Source organism: Schistocerca gregaria, chromosome 7 (assembly GCF_023897955.1).
Source record: "Schistocerca gregaria isolate iqSchGreg1 chromosome 7, iqSchGreg1.2, whole genome shotgun sequence".
Taxonomy (NCBI): Eukaryota; Metazoa; Arthropoda; class Insecta; order Orthoptera; family Acrididae; genus Schistocerca; species Schistocerca gregaria.
In genome coordinates this window covers 561,654,203-561,668,933 of record NC_064926.1, presented here as the reverse complement: position 1 = coordinate 561,668,933, position 14,731 = coordinate 561,654,203, and positions in this window count along the sequence as shown.

Here is a 14,731-nt window from a genome sequence, read left to right as displayed (position 1 = left end):
AAAGTGGTTCGCCCCGTCCGATCCGCCCATCTGCGTCCAGGTCGCCTTGTTGCAATTGCACAGTGCGGCAGAGCTGGACCACGCTGTACCCGCATGTTCACTCTTACTTGCAGAGGAACGTATTGAGCATCCCTTCCTCAGTAAACTTTGTCACGGAAGTACCAAATATTTCACAATGTCCAGTGCGAGGCGCATAATCCCCTTTGGCCTTGTGATACGCTCTCAGGCCTTCTCCGGTTCACACACGTCATGCCGGTGACTGCGAACGTCCAGCTGGCCGGCGACGTGTCAGCTCCCTCCCTTTGGTCTTCCACAGCCGCGCGAGGTAGCCAGGTGAGGCGCGTTGCCACACTTCGGGCTGCTCACCCCCCCCCCCCCCCCCCCCCTCGCCGGCGGATGTTCGACTGCTCCCTCGGGCATGGCTGGATGTGTTGTCCTTTGCGTAAGTTAGCTTAAATAATGTGTAAGTCTAGGGACCTATGACCTCAGCAATTTGATCCCATAAGGCCTTATCACAGATTTGCAGATTTTCCTCTCTTACCCCCGGGCGAGGCTCAACATTAGCGGCACACCTGACACCCTGGAAGGTTGGAAGTAACGATCCCCATCCACACGCAACGGGAATATCTTGAAATACATTACGAGTGGAAATGTTGTAACATCTGTGTTTCAATATTTGAAACAAGAACAAGGTTTTAAGCTACCGTATGTACTTAGAAAACAGACTTTTCAAGCGTGCACATAAAAACCATTAAAGCAAATGGCAGCAAAGTAGAAATAATTTCATACTTGGAGATCGTAGCTCATAATGAACCCTCATTTCAGAACGCGCCATGTTTGACCACTATGTTACCTTCCCTCATACCTTGCTTACGCGTCGTCCCCGTTTCATGGATTCGACGATCGACAATGGCAACTATATGTGAGGAGCTGAAACACGCTGTGGGGAACCTCCTGAGGAGCGGACCGAGTGGTCCTCCCCCTACATCGCGCCTTAGTGCTCTCCAAATTGGACTATGTTCATAGTTCACTCCTCTGCACGGCCGTCTATTCTTCGGCGTCTCGTCTCTGTCCACCACGGTGGACTGCGTTTAGCATCAGGAGCTTTTTACACCAACCCCGTGGAGAGCGTTTACGCTGAGACTGCTGAACCTCCACTGTCCAACCGGCGAGCTGTCCTACTGCGTCGTTACGGTAGTCATCTGTCTTCCATTCCTGCTCACCCGACCCATGCCCTTTTTTCCGACGCCTCCTTGGATTTAGGGTATGCAGGCCGCCCTTCCTCTCTACTACCACCGGGAGTCCGCCTCCGTCAACTGCTACGTTCTCTTTTCTTCTACTTTCCTAAGACCTCCTTGTCAAATGGGGGTACGGCGCCAATTTAGCTTCGTCCCCGAACGTGCCTCTTCTGTGACTTTTGTCAGCTTCGCAGGTACAGTACTCCCCCTATCGTTTATCGTCGGGCATTTGTTGCTCAGTGTGCACAAATGGAGGATGCCACCTTTATTTACACTGACTGCTCAAAGGCCACATTTGGTGTTGGGAGTGCCTATGTTGTTGGCGACAGCCCTATTAGATTTTGGCTTCCCGACCAGCGTTCGGGTTTTGCTGCAGAGCTTTACACTGTTCTCCAGGCTGTCCAATACATCCGTCTCCATAAACGGCTACAATATACTACATGCTAGGATTCGCTCAGGTCTCTCCTCAACCTCCAAGCTCTTTATCCCGTCCTCCCTCTGGTCCACCGGATTCAGGACTGTCTCCACTTGCTCCAACTGGGGGGGCGTCTCTGTGGCATTCCCCCGGATCCGAGGGCACGTTGGTATCCGCCAAAACGAGGCAGCCGATATAGCGGCAAAGGCTGCAGTCTCTCTTCCTAAGCCCGCTGTTAGCATGGTTCCCTTAGCTGATCTACAGAGCGTTTCATTTCATCGTGTTGCTCTTTTATGGCACACACATTGGTCTACACTTCCCGATACTAAACTACGGGACGTAAAATCTCTTCCCTCTGCTTGGACCTTTTCCTACCGGCCTCGTCGTCGATAGGAGTTAATTTTAACTACACTCCGTAGAGGACACCGTCTTTTTAGCCATCGACACCCTTTAAGTGGCGATCCTCCCCCGCTTTGTACCCACTGCTCTCAACCGTTGACGGTGAGGCACCTTTTGCTTCAGAGCTCCTATTTTAATCCGCTACGTGCCCGTTTACAGCTGTGACCTGATCTGTCTCCCGTTTTAGCAGATGATACACGCTCAGCCGATCGCGTCCTTGAGTTCATCAGTGTCGGTGAGATGACATCGGTCATTTGAAGCTCCTTTTTGGGGAAAACCACCCCCTCCCCCTTTTCAATAGTAATTTTCTAAGATTTCTTTCCATTTTTAGTTTCCCTCTTCCTTGAATTTCGCTCCCATTGCTGCTGATTTAAATCTCGGTTTTTTACTCTTCACTAAGGCACAGAATTGGCGCTTACGACCGTAGCAGTTTTGCGCCCTAAAACCATAGTTCCAAAAAGAAAGAAAAGAAAAAAAACAGGCTGTGGGGAAACGTTCTGCGTGAATACTTCTTGGCGGACGCGGTTTGCAATAGCAGCAGCATATCGCAGCTCGTTACACATATTACCACTACCACGAGCACTACCATAGCACATCGGACAGTGCGGTTGTAATAATCTGTCAGTTCTGTGATACACACATAGGGCTCAGGTCAGGCTTACTACCGACCTCTACGATGTTCAAATGAGTGAAGCTAATGGTCCACGTCGTGTTTGCCCAGCCCGGTGGTGGACTTCAGAGCCGTCGGGTGCAGTCGCATGCCTTAACTGAAGTGCCACCCAACATACCAAGGAAAGTAGACGAACACAGCAGTATCACATGCGTTGTCTCTTCACGGACGGTTGTATTCAATTACTTAGCTTAGCTGAACAGAGGTAGAGTTACGCTTGTGTGATCCGCGGACAGAACGGCTCTAGAATAGTTCGCTGTGCTTGAATGTGAGTCATTGCACTCGGAATTGGCCACGTTTGCCCATAACTATGTAGCCTGTCACACATCTTCCGCTTGGTATAACGATCTAAGCGAGATCATTGTCCTGCTAGAGCGGTGCAAATCACTATTCTGTCACGAGCTGGTTATCCGTTAATGCGGAGTTAGCTTCCACGGATCAACATACCTCACTGCGCAACGTGAATATAGCAGTTCAGTTACTGGAGTTCACCACCTTGTTTGTCACATTTTCGTCCCCCCCCCCCCTCCCCACACACACACACACACACACACACACACACACACCTATAAGGAAGTACGCTGTTCCGTGAGCCGGAATACGGTGGGTCGGGAAATAACGTTGTCACTGGAGGCGTTTCTAATTAATGTTAATGGGGCAGGAAGGCGACACGAAAACTGCCCCCAGCGCCATTAATCACCCTGCGTGCGCGCCGCTGCCTTCCAAATACCTAGGGTCTCCGCCACGGAGCGCTTCCACAACGGCAGTCTCGTTGGGGCAACGAGTAGAACATCCTGTAAACAAGCCTAATAAATTACACTGATTTCAGAGCTAAGTCCACTTTCTTTGACATTCGGTGGGAGCTACGCCAGTACGGTATTATATCTCGCACCTCACACGTACAAGTAACGTGTAGCCGGCCTGCCGTCTTTAGCAGTGGGTTTATCCGCCGGGAGGAATGGGAACCGTTAATTCTGCCGTGGATCCGCACAGCCGCAGTAGTGGACTACGCGCGCATGCGCAAAACGCAGCATTTCGAGCGGGCTTGCTCACGTGTTTCTTTCGGTGGCTTTTAACTATTGCGCAAAGTAGTCTGCACATTTTTCAGTGAGTAATTTTTTATAAGTGTGGTAACAAAACAAATGAACATTCTCGTTTTTTGTGTTGCTGTTGAGAAAAGCTGCATGTCTAATGATAGCTTCTCATCGTAGAAACTGACTAAAATAAAGAAAGTATAAGTGTGCTTATTGAGGCATACAGCAAGGAAACGTATTTATATGCTACTCGCGCTAAGTTGCACTATACCATAATGAGATACGTCTACAAATGTTTCATTATGAGTTAATATGTTTCACGTAAATTTGCATATAATTTTACTTTCGATGAGTTTAAATACCATCATAATTGGTCAGAGTACCTCACGTGTTTTATTTGATTGCATTTTTTGTATTATTTCAGCATGATAGCAACGATAGTGTTAGCAGAATAGCCGCAAGCCCAGAGCAGCTTTGCCGGCCGCGACCAGTGAGGGCTGGAAAAGCCGGTTTGCATCCTTGTGCAGAACGGGAGGAGATAGACACACAGGCAGGGCGAGCAGCCCACCGCACCCCCCTCAGATCATTGAACTGTGAAGAAAAAGCAAAATAGAAACAGTGAACGGTCCAAGTAAAACAAGAGCAACACACAGCAGTTTGCAAGGGCGATGGTGTCACGCTAGTGTGTGGTCACGGTGTTACATTGTGAGGTTGCCCAGCGGTGTTCGAAGCATTCTGGTGTGAATTTTAAATTTTTTTCCTGTGCCATGGTATAAAGTGTGATCACTCCCAAGGAAATGATGAAAACCTAATAGTTTGTCACGTAAGCTGCAACAACTGAACGCAACAGTTTCACAACCACACAGTTTCTCTGTCCTCTGTCAAAACAGATATATGTTTTAAAACGTTTTTGAAGCTGTGTTACGTTTTGGAAGTTTCGGCTCTAGAATTCCTTTGTTGCTACATAGTTCACACTCATTTATTTGTTGTTAACATTCTTGTGGAACGTCATGTGGAATCTCGCCCGCTCTCACTATTCATCACATTTGCTTGGGACGGTAACGTATTAGTTCCACGTGACTCATAATCTATAAAACAACTCCCAAGACTACAGGAAAAGAACAAACATTTCAGGACAATTCATAAAGTTGGGGGAAAATAATAAAAATAAATGAACTAGGTAGATTTGAACGCGCGTAACACCGTGAACACTTCTCCACGACGCTGTGGCTCTGGCATTTCACTCGATGTTGCACTTGTAAAGCTCGGCCCGTTCACTGTTTCTATTTTGCTTTTTTTGTCATAGTTCTACACACCTTCTTCCTGTTCTCATGTTTGATCTGTGTTGAGTTTTTGACGGGCTATCGACTCCGTCCTCGTACCATTAAATCAGAGGGGGCTGCGATGGGAGGAGATTCCCTTGCGCGAGCTCGATACAAGTACGCAAATCGACCAGGTGAAACAGCTTCTCTCATTACTGGATGAATCCGATCATGGACGATCTACAGGAGCTTGTCAAAACAAGGCACATCCATTCTGACAGAGTTCCTAAATTCCTGTGGATCGTCAGGTCTCAGCCTCGTCATTAACAAGTAGTGTATGTCCCTGCCTTCATTCCTTCTTCCCGGTCAGGCTCGAACCCAGTCCTTACACCTGGCACCCTTACGTAATCGTTCTGCTCTCCTTCTAATGACTAAGGCAAATGCTCCATAGATCACTGCGTCCTCCATGTCTAAAATGCTGGTTAACGTAGACAGTCTCTTCCTTGTACCGGCGTGACATAAAACGAACGCTTCACTCCATAATTCTGTATAATCATAACGTAATTTCATTGTATCTGCACAAGATAAGAGTAACCGCTTAATAAATACGAAGCCTCAGTACGCGTAAATAAGCCTGTAGTTCCGAATATGTACCCTTGGGGCGCTGGTGCAGACTTACGTGTTACGTTTATGGTGTAATAGGGCTGTCGAAAAAGTTTGCAGATCCAAACTTGTACGCTTGGGACGCTGACTTAGATGCGTATACGATAGGTGTGTCGTGTAATACCGATTTTACTGACAGAGTACATCGAACAAGCAGTAAAGGAAACCAAAGAAAAACTTGGAGTAGGAATTAAAGTTCAGGGAGAAGAAATAAAAACATTGAGGTTTCCCGATGACATAATTTTGCCAGAAACAGCAAAGGACTTGGAAGAGCAGTTGAACGGAATAGACTGTCTCTTGAAAGGATGATAAAAGATGAACACCAACAAGGAAATGGAATGTAGTCGAATTAAGTCGGGTGATGCTGAGGGAATTAGATTAGGAAATGAGACACTTAAAGTAGTAAAGGCGTTTTGCTATTTGGGGAGCAAAATAACTGATGATGGTCGAAGTAGAGAGGATATCAAATGTAGACTGGCAATGGCAAGGAAAGCGTTTCTGAAGAAGAGAAATTTGTTAACATCGAGTCTAGATTTAAGTGTCAGGAAGTCATTTATGAAAGTATTTGTATGGAGTGTAGCCATGTATGGAAGTGAAATCATGGACGATAAATAGTTTAGACAAAAAGAGAATAGAAGCTTTAGAAATGTTGTGCTACAGAAGAATGCTGAAGGCTAGATGGGTAGATCACATAACTAATGAGGAAGTACTGAATTGAATTGGGGAGAAAAGGAGTTTGTGGCACAACTTGACAAGGAGAAGGGACCGGTTGGTAGGACATGTTCTGAGGCATCAAGGGGTCACCAATTCAGTACTGGAGGGCAGCTTGGAGGGTAAAAATTGCACAGAGAGGCTCAAGGGATGAATACACTAGGCGGATTCAGATGGATGTAAGTTGCAGTAGTTATTCGGAGACGAATAGGCTTGCACAGTATGCAGTAACATGGAGAGATTCATCAAATCAATCTTTGGACAGCGGACCACAACAATAATAATAACAACAACAACTGACAGAGTACAGTGTTATTGAGCCAGTGTTCGTTTATGGGGCTCATACATTGTGAGCGTCGATTGTTCGATGGAGACGCAGGAACGTGCAGCCCACAGTCAACATAACAGGTGTAGCAGTACAGCAGCCTTACCCTTTTGTGGAACCTGGCAATCCAGGAATGTGCGCTTATTTGTTAAGGTCGTAAAATGCCACGGCTATTCTCGCTGTTCTCTCTAAAACATCATTGTACCGTCTAAAAATGTGACAACTGGTTTCAATGAAGAAACGTGGATGGAACAGATGAAAGTGGTTAAGTATGTTTTTACCTGACACTGGCAAAGGAAGTTTACCGGACAAAAGGGAGAACTGTAGTCGTATTATTAGACCTCAGTTCCCTAGGAAACTGGGAAGAACTTTATCTTCGGATCACACCTCGACTTTTGTTACCGACAAAAGCCACGCGCCTTTCGTGCACAGTTAAAAGCTGTAAGCACATAAGCAAATTCCAGTAGAAATACAGATCGAGCGACCGTAACTTTCCAGCGCATGATCGAAGGGTATTAAGATCTATTAAAGCAGAGAAACAGGTGGCTGACTATCTATACTCTTTGCAACCGGCATTTGTCTGACGTAATGACTAGCGTTTTGCGAGAAATTACGTGCCATCAGAATGTTTCGTACAAGTTTATGATTTTATTCATTCTGATATTTTAAGTTAGTATTCTTTTCTCTGATACTCGGCGGTGGTCGTCACACAGTAACTTATATTTAAAAAATTAGGAAAGTAACATGGCGAATTTTACTCTTCATTCCAGTATCAGGTAATATAGCGTACATCAGAGCAAGGCTTACTACAGCTAAAAAGTTAGTATTTTTCTTGCAGTTCACGAAGAAAACTTAATCGGACTTCCGTTGTAGGACAACACACACACTCACTCCAGTCATTCAGGTACACTTTCTACGACCCACTTTCCTACAAAATGTTTTGCGTCATTTGAAGAGGAAGAAGAGGCTCCCATGTAAGTAATTTTCTATTGTCAAATGATTGAATACATATTCGTATAATCCTTGCAATGATGGAATTATGGAAATTCTCCCGGTCGTCGTGAATGGACCGAAGCATGTGTCTGCATTAACTGTCGACTGTTTTATTGTTTTATTGTTTTATTGTGGAGATGGTTTTTGGAAAAAAGTAACTTCGGCAGAGTTGTCATTGATATTCGGCTGCATCGTTGTTTGTGAATGCTTTGTAGGCAGCGTGGTATTGTTTGCCGAAGTTCAGCGTGTTTGAATGGAAACGTGGGAACAAAACTGTTCCCGCTTTTTGGAACAAAGACTTTTATTTGTGGACTGTTGTAGGAGCTGGCATAATACGCCCGGCTTTAATGTAACTGAAATTATTTGTGGATTAGAAGTTACGGGCGGATGGTTTTCGAAGCAGGCAGCGTCATTTCAGGCGGCATTTGACGCTAGCGAAAACAGTGGGTCTGCTCAAAGGTTTCTTGGATCAGGTAAACGTTAGCTACCCAGGTGTTCCGAAATTCCCGTTACAAACCTCTAGCACTTGTAGAGGTGAGTGAGTAGATAATACTGTGAATTGGAACCCATGTCCGAAAAAGTGCCGTTTCCGTGCTACAACCGTTTGATTACGTGTTGGTAAAACGACCTGTTTTACAGGTAATTTATTAGGCGTGACCCACTGCATCACTTGTTTTACAATTCCACTCATCAATAGCCAAAGAAATTGTTCGTGTGCTAATTGACGGGTTCTCTTCAACGTGATACAGTACACAGTCTCTCTGTGGAGCACAACGGTCACGCCTGCTTAGGCTTAAAGGTACCCTTTCCCGAAGCCTTCGGGTAACTATAGCGGAAAGGGTATGCGATTAAGTCCGACGTTGTGGAGAACGATCTTGGTAAAGGTGACGAGCTCTTCCGTTACCGTGAGGTTCGTTATTCATAAGGCTCGCGTTATGTATTCTGCAAACATATACCCAACCATGTTGCTTTTTCTAACACTCACAGACACTTGAATAAGACTCGAAACCAGGTCGGAGAGGTAGGATAGACGTCAAATGAGATCAGCCGATCCGAGGTAATCACCACCCACGAATACCCTGCTGCATACCTACCTAGGAAACTTGTTTTCAAACAGTACGTCTCCGGACGTCGGTTTCTATTCAAAATGTTGTGTACTCACCACCTCCACGAGTCTTAGAAATCTATAAAGAGACTTTACGAACAACCTGCATACATAGCGTGATAATGTTACAACCTTCCAGAGATCATGGATAAGGGTAAATGTATGGATTTCAGGTCCGGAAACGACCGAGTCGAAAGTCCTAAGGAAAATCTTTGTGATACATCGTATAGTGGAATACATGTACCGGTACTGTCGTTCCCAAGATAAAAAATGAAATCAGCGTATGGCGTTGTTGGCCGGGAGGCCGCCGTATTGCAAGTCATTTGTAGTTGGCGCCACTTCCGCGACTTGCGGGTCAATGATGATTGACACACGGCACCCAGTCCGCTGCCGGGAATCGAACAAGGACCCCGCGCTACGGACGACTGTTTCCAAGATTATAGAGTAGGCAACTTTCAGAGGTGGTAGTATGGACTAAAACAAGTAAAAAACTTTAGCAGACAAGGGCTCTAAAATAAAGTACCTTAAGAGCCATGAGTCCTCCTCCGTCTTTACTACTGTGAAAGAAATCTCCTGCACCCAAAAAATATCCGAAGATATGCACTTTGGAAACTATGTTTCTAGACATTTTTGTCTTGATTTGGTCCATACAGCTTCCTCTGGACGCTGTCTACCCTATAAGGCCATCAACAAGAGTACTAGTACATGTATTCTACTATCAGAGATCGGGACGACTTAATAATTCTAAACCCTATGGTTTCCGGACGAGAGTGCCTTACCTCAGATTGATACAAATTTCAGGGATGATGGAGAAGGGTAAATGTAATATCGTGACGACGGAATCACCCTGTATTATAGCTTGATGTCCATATAATCTCCCTCTCCCTCCTCCCCTCTATGCCAGCACTATATTTCACGAATAGTATCAAGGGGGCTGTTTAACATCAGTCTGAAGCCAGGTCGGTGGCGTCCATGTATGTCTGTAAGCCCTGCCCCCCCCCCCCCCCCCCCTCCCTCCCCAGACACGGTCTAGTGATGGAATGCTCTTCCGCTCGTATTTGGCATACTTAAAGAAATAAATTTAAATCCTCCTATCTGGTTTGACCCCCGAGGTTTCTCCGAACTTCAGTAATTGTATAGTAACTTTTAGTAAACTGTCATTCTTTGCTGTACTGGTGAATTCGTTCCATGTTCTTTGCTTTTATTTTTATCTTCACATTTAGACACAGTCATTAACCTGGTGTTATTTTGAGTATCGCTTTGGATCTCATCTCGTGTGTTTTGCTGCGGTAATTTCATTTCCGCAGTGTGAATAGTTAGTATGTCTTCTCTTCAGTCGCATCACGACGCTGAAACAGCGTAGTACAAAAGCCCTCGGAAGGCGTAAATGCTGTGGCGCGCTTACTCGTGCTCTACGGCTACGAGAACGGCCGAGCAGTTACAGCTCCACATGTCACATGCCATTGGTTAGCTGACACGTCGATCTATTTAGTGGTGTATAACACACTCGATTTCTTCCGACATTTTGCGAGTTACAAGCAACCGTTTCTGGTTTTGTTACGTTTATCTCCCCACCCCCTAGTTCCATCAAGGAAAAAATCCTCCAGAAATCGTGTAGTTTGCAAAGCAAGGAAGAAGGGAGAGTGATACACTGTACGAGTGTGTGTGTTGCGAATGCAGTGGTGTAGCGGTGTTGGACATTACTGTACTACTTCGGGTTTGCCACAACAACAAAAACTTTTGTAACAGTATTATCTTCATTTCTCATCGCTTCAATAAATAGTAAGGAAATGTATAATAAATAATTATGTATAATAAATAATGTATAATAAATAATAAATAAAGGAATAAAGAATTGCTATCAAAAAAATTACAGAATTTTGAGAAAAGTGTGAAAGACAAAATATACTGATTTTCGTAAATTTGAATGATAAATACAGGATCGAATATGAGGAAAAATATTAATAAGTCAATAGGTTCATGAACGGCTAACCTGGTTAATGGCATCCGTGCTCAGTTGTGGGTTGCCTCTCCAATTGTTTCTAGGAAAAACAAAAATGTGATGCTCAGTATATGCTTGCTATATTTTAGCTCGTCATACAGAAAAACTGACGCATCTGGTATACCACTTTATTATTCCTTCACTGCTGATTTTATTCGCGACGCATTTTGGCAGACACTGACTACATACACTGAAACGCCAAAGAAACTGGTATAGGCATGCGTGTTCAAATACAGATTTGTGTAAACATGCAGAATACGGCGCTCCGGTTGGCAGCGCCTATACAGGGGGTTACAAAAAGGCACGGCCAAACTGTCAGGAAACATTCCTCACACACAAATAAAGAAAAGATGTTATGTGGACATGTGTCTGGAAACGCTTACTTTCCATGTTAGAGCTCATTTTATTACTTCTCTTCAAATCACATTAATCATGGAATGGAAACATACAGCAACAGAACGCACCAGCGTGACTTCAAACACTTTGTTACAGGAAATGTTCAAAATGTCATCCGTTAGCTAGGATACATGCATCCACCCTCCGTCGCATGGAATCCCTGATGCATTGATGCAGCCCAGGAGAACGGCGTATTGTATCACAGCCGTCCACAATACTACCACGAAGAGTCTCTACATTTGGTACCGGGGTTGCGTAGATAAGAGCTTCCAAATACCTTCATAAATGGAAGTCAAGAGGGTTGAGGTCAGGAGAGCGTGGAGGCCACGGTATTGGTCCGCCTCTACCAATCCATCGGTCACCGAATCTATTGTTGAAAAGCGTACGAACACTTCGACTGAAATGTGCAGGAGCTCCATCGTGCATGAACCACATGTTTTGTCGTACTTGAAAAGGCACCTGTTCTAGCAGCACAGGTAGAGTATCCCGTATGAAATCATGGCGGTGAATCGAGGAAGTACAGTACATACTGATGAAACTAAAATGAGCTCTAACATGGAAATTGAGCGTTTCCGGATATATGTTCACATAACATCTTTTCTTTATTTGTGTGTGAGAAATGTTTCCGGAAAGTTTGGCCGTACCTTTTTGTAACACCCTATATAAGACAACTGTCTGGCGCGGTTTAAGTTAGATTGAGTACTGCTGCTCCAATGGTAGGTTCCCGAGATTTAAATGAGTTTGAACATGGTATTATAATTGGCGTACGAGCGATAGGACACAACATCTCCGAGGCAGCGATAAAGTGGGTATTTTCCCGTACGACCATTTCACGAGTGTACCGTCAATATCAGGAATGCGGCAAAACATCAAATCTCCGACATCGCTGCGGCCGGAAAAAATATCCTGCAAGATCGGGACCAACGACGACTGAAGAGAATTGTTCAGTTTAACAGAAGTGCAACTCTTATGCAAATGGCTGCAGATTTAAATGCTGGGCCATCAATAAGTGTGAGGGGCCAACCTTTCAACGAAACATCATCGATATGGGCTTTTGGAGCCGAAGGTCCACTCCTGTACCATTGATGAAGCACGACACAAAGCTTTACGCCTCGCCTGGACCCGTCAACACCGCCACTGGACTGTTGTTGACTGGAAACAAGTTCCCTAGTCTCGTTTAAAATTGTACCTTGCGGATGGACGCGTGCGGGTATGGAGACAACCTCATGAACTCATGAACCCTGCATGTCAGCAGGGGACTGTTCAAGCTGGTGGAGACTCTGTAATGGTGTTCGGCGTGTGCGGCTGGAATGAGATGAGATCCCAGATACGTCTAGATGCGATTCTGAAAGATGACACGTTCGTAAGCATCTTGTCTGATCACCATTCATATCCGTTGTACATTCCGACTGACTTGGACAATTCCAGCAGGTCAGTGCGACACCCCACATGTACAGAACTGCTACAGAGTACCTCCAGGAACACTCCCCCGAGTTTCAACAATACCGCTCGTCACCAAACACCACAGACATGAACATTATTGAGCATATCTGGGCTGCCTTGCAATGTGCTCATCAGAAGAGATCTCCATCCCCGCTTACTCTTGCGGGTTTATGGAGAGGCCTGCACCAGTCATGCTGTCAAATCCCTGCAGCACTACTTCAGATATTAGTCGAGTCCATGCCACGACATGCCATGTTGCGGCACTTTTGCGTGTTCGTGGAGGCCCTAAACGATATTACCTAAACGATATTAGGCAGGTGTACCAGTTTGTTTGGCTCTTCAGTGTATATTACTGAGTGTACCTGCTCACTTATACCATTGTACCACACTCAGATTAGGACATATGAGGTCACAAACTTTTAGATGCATGAGAAACTAGCTTTTTTAAAAAGAAAATAAGAGAGTGGAAATTACCTAAACTGTGCTCATCCAGTTTCTTATAATGAGAACACTCAGTACTTTCCAACAGACTTCAGACATAATAGCAAACATTTTCTAAACCTATGTTCTCTCGCTGACATGCTTAACGTCAAATATTTAACACATTAGCTAGGTTAGGTTAGGTTAGGGATGTTTAACGCCCCGTCGACAACGAGGTCATTAGAGACGGAGCGCAAGCTCGGGTTAGGGAAGGATGGGGAAGGAAATCGGCCGAGCCCTTTCAAAGGAACCGTCCCGGCATTTGCCTGAAACGATTTAGGGAAATCACGGAAAACCTAAATCAGGATGGCCGGAGACGGGATTGAACCGTCGTCCTCCCGAATGCGAGTCCAGTGTGCTAACCACTGCGCCACCTCGCTCGGTAACACATTAGCTCATTTGTATAGTAAACAACCGGGTAAAGCAGTTTTATACGTGGGTATTAGATTCGTTAAAGAATCAAGTGTTCACAGCTTGCTATAGAAACAGATATCGGAGCATTGCTTGAATCTGCCACTTTGGTGCAATGAGGCAGCAGTAATCGATGTTACTTTAACTGGAGATACTTAGGTGACATGCAGTTAAAAAATTGTGCCGTGTTACGAAGTGTCTTAGTATGTGTCAGTGCTTAAATTTCCACAGTCAATCAGTTAACATAAAATGTTGTTTGAATATGGTTTCACGTCGTTGTAAAATATCTCCAATGAATGAAACGGACCTTTCGACCACGTTCTTTCTTTCACTTTCGTCCAGTGTAGTTACTTCATAGTATAATGCAGTGCCATACCCGTAAAACGTATATGTTAAATTTTAGAGTAATTGGTGCCATGAAAACGTTACGCTTTAGTGTCAGTAGCCGTTACCAAACTCATAAAACGCGCTGGATATAAAACAATGAATAGGGAAACAATGTTCTAAACATTGATTTTTAACTGCGTAATTTCAAACGAGCATTTCGGATGTGATGTATCTTTCGCTTGTGGCCCTAGTAAAACGTGCATATGTTGTTTGAGATTGTAAGGCTAAACACACAATTGAGACGTGTATAACACGTGTGACGTGATACGATTTTACCGCGCCACGCGCACTTTCTGCACGAGTCGTGGATATCTGGCCTTTATTGGGCGGCGGGGGGGGGGGGGGGGGGGGGGCGCCGCGCATATGGGAGACTCTGGGTGCAGTCGATGCGTTATAAATGCCGAGGACGATATGTTGATTTATTCATTAATGGATAAAAAATTCAAATCACCCCATAAATTCATTTTGTTTGAGAGGAAGAGATGAGGGTTGCTGATTTTAGAAATTACTTCAGAATGACGAGAAAGCAGTTTTCTAAAATACATGGTATCATACAACACGACATTGACTCAAATGGATGTGATGGACAGGAGTCTATTGCTACTGAGGAAAAGCTGGCAGTAGGTTTGAGGTAGGTGATGAACACTGACATTCATTTTCTATGTATAAAGAATTACAAAATGTTGCAAACATGTGTCTAGGTATTTTATTTTCAACCTAAAGCTCTCTGCGTCCCATCAAAAGTAAACCGTTCATCCACTGCACAACACTATTATCTATTGTCAGTAGCTGAGAAT